This window comes from Pteropus vampyrus, unplaced genomic scaffold, assembly GCF_000151845.1.
Source record: "Pteropus vampyrus isolate Shadow unplaced genomic scaffold, Pvam_2.0 Scaffold25, whole genome shotgun sequence".
Taxonomy (NCBI): domain Eukaryota; kingdom Metazoa; phylum Chordata; class Mammalia; order Chiroptera; family Pteropodidae; genus Pteropus; species Pteropus vampyrus.
In genome coordinates, this window is record NW_011888806.1 from 8772313 (window position 1) to 8774865 (window position 2553).

Below are 2553 nucleotides of genomic sequence, written 5' to 3' on the forward strand. Positions count from 1 at the left end.
CACATCTTTTTTTTTTTAACGGTTACTTTATCCTAAGCTTACATGCCCCTTCACTTTGCACACACATAGATGAATCAACAGGTAAAGGGAAACAGCACATTTCCCCATACTACATCAAGTAAATAGGAATACTTAACCTACTTACTTAATACTTAATACGCATGTCCTCTCTGCTAGAATAGAAGTAGATGTCTTTAAAAATTTGTAATTAGCACAAACTATACCATTGAAAACTACCAATCTAAACATTATTGAGAAGTTGATAAACTTTGTGTATGTTTTCTGTAACGTCATTCAATAGATAAAATGTCCTTTAGTATATAAAAATATTTTGTTTGACATATTAGATATTCGATTTATTATTTAATGGTTTATATTTAGAACTTTTTGAACTACTCATGAAATTATATTTTATTGAGAGATGATATATATTCAGCACTTGGTAGTCAAATCAAAAAACATGTAGTCATACCAGCAACATATTCATTATTATGCCCATCCCAGCAGACCGAGTGCCAGTTAGGAGAAGTTCTGTATGAATCTCTTCTTACGTGGCTGTCTGTTGCTGGAACGATCCTTCCTGGGGTCTCCGTTGCAGTATTGCTTTTTGGTAGTTTTAAATGAAGTTATTGACCATATTTTATGCTGCACTTCATGACATCATGCTGTGTAACAGCTCTACGTTTTGAGTTATTTAAAGCATGCATTTTGAACACCAAGTTATTCCTAAAGTCGTAAAGAGATAGAATGCAAACCTCTGCAAATAATGAAGCTTACTGTTGTGGAAGTAGAGAGGGGCAGGAGATGCTCAGAATGTGCTGTGTATGTCTGTTGGTGGGAACATATAGTGGTTGTAGGATGAGGACAGTCATGCTTATGGACCTTCCATTGTGTGACTTTAAAAAGAAAGTAAAAGCCTCGACAAGTAAGGATCTTCCAATTAAATGAAATATATATTTTCATTCTTTTAAAATCATAAACAGCCTCAGTTATAGAAAAGTATGCACAGGCAAAGAGGATATGCTAAGTCTTTAGAGTAGTGGAACAAATTTCAAGAAAGATTGTAGGGGACTTAAGGAGGGTGTTGTCCAGAATTCTTCATGAAATCACTCCATCAGTCCCGATTCTTGGTATTCGCTTTTTGTAGATTTTTTCAGGGCTGTTGGTCAATCTCACAACCATCGTGCCTTGGCTCTCATGGCTTCAGTACCTCAGCATTCCTCAATACGGCTATGCGGTAAGTTTTCCTCACCTGTCCCTGTGACTGGTTCATTGCTCCCAAGCTAGGAACAACCAGAATAAAGCCTGACCATCTCACGTGCCCAGACGTGAGCTGTGGAAATCTCCAGGAATTTTCTTTTAGGAGCAATGAAGAAGACTTTTCTATTAAGCCTTAGGTCACCTTGGTTGTCACCTGGCTTTCCCCAGTCACCCTGTTGTTTGAGAGAGAGGCAAAGGGTAGGGAGAGAACTCATAGTGAAGGAGAAAGGTTGACCAATTGATGGAAAAAAATGTAGTTGCTTTTTAGTTCAGTGGGGAAATAAGTAGTAGGATGTTGAGAGCCTAGAATTCATATTTTATATGGAAAGCGAATTTAGAAGAAAAACCAAAACCATATAATATTCACAGCTACTATTGGCTTTAGAATGTAATACAAAGGAAACTGTCTGTCTTAAGTGGTTTTGATTAAAACAATATAAAAGATGTTACCATAAATTCACAAGTCATTGTGTACCACTGTATCATTTAAATTATAGTGTTTATGGGGTTATACATTGGGGAGAGGAGGAAGGAGCCATGGGGTAATATAACCAGAGGTTTCACCTCAAGGCCAAATACTTTATGTCCTTTGATTTAGAAGCTGAAGTCCTACCCCTAAGGCCTCTTGATTGCCAGGAAGAATCATTTTAGTTGCTTTGGTGTGACAAAGACTAAATGTGAACCTGGTTTGTTGCAGAAACAATAAAGATTAAACCAGGAGAATGCAATTGTGATCATTCTTTGGAAACTTTTTGAAATTTAAAACTATTTAAATAGTTTTCCACTTGTCCACTTCCTCTTGTATTATAGGCTTTGCAGCATAATGAATTTTTGGGACAAAACTTCTGCCCGGGACTCAATATAACAGCAAACAACACCTGTAGCTTTGCAACGTAAGTTTGCATTCAGTGTCTTAGTGGGTTTGCTTACTGTGTGGTGTGATGCAGAAAGGCCACTGGGCTTAGAGCTGGTATGAGTCCTTTCAGGGACACTGACTTTTTTAGTCCTAAGTTTTCTTGCCTGTAAAGTGATTTGTCCACTAATGCTCGTCAAGGTGCTGTGCAACAACTAGGTCTTCTACTATGTTCAGAATTGTATTTACATTGGAGAAATTGTTCTTATGTATTGCTTGTTTGCGGCCTTTTAAAATATCCTTTTGCTGTTTTGATTGTGAGTGTGAGTTTTGATTTTCAGAACTTGCGAGTTTGAAATGCGTTGCTTTGATGTTTTACCAAGTCCTTACAGTATCTGCACTGTATAGATTACGTGCAGTGAATGGATCCACACACTTAG

At 37.3% G+C, this 2553-nt stretch overlaps 1 protein-coding gene across 1 annotated transcript in view; it reads left to right on the forward strand.

Annotated features, from left to right (window-relative positions):
• ABCG2 (ATP binding cassette subfamily G member 2 (Junior blood group)) overlaps positions 1–2553 on the forward strand; it is a 159794-nt gene that overhangs the window by 45857 nt on the left and 111384 nt on the right. The window lies entirely within an intron of this gene.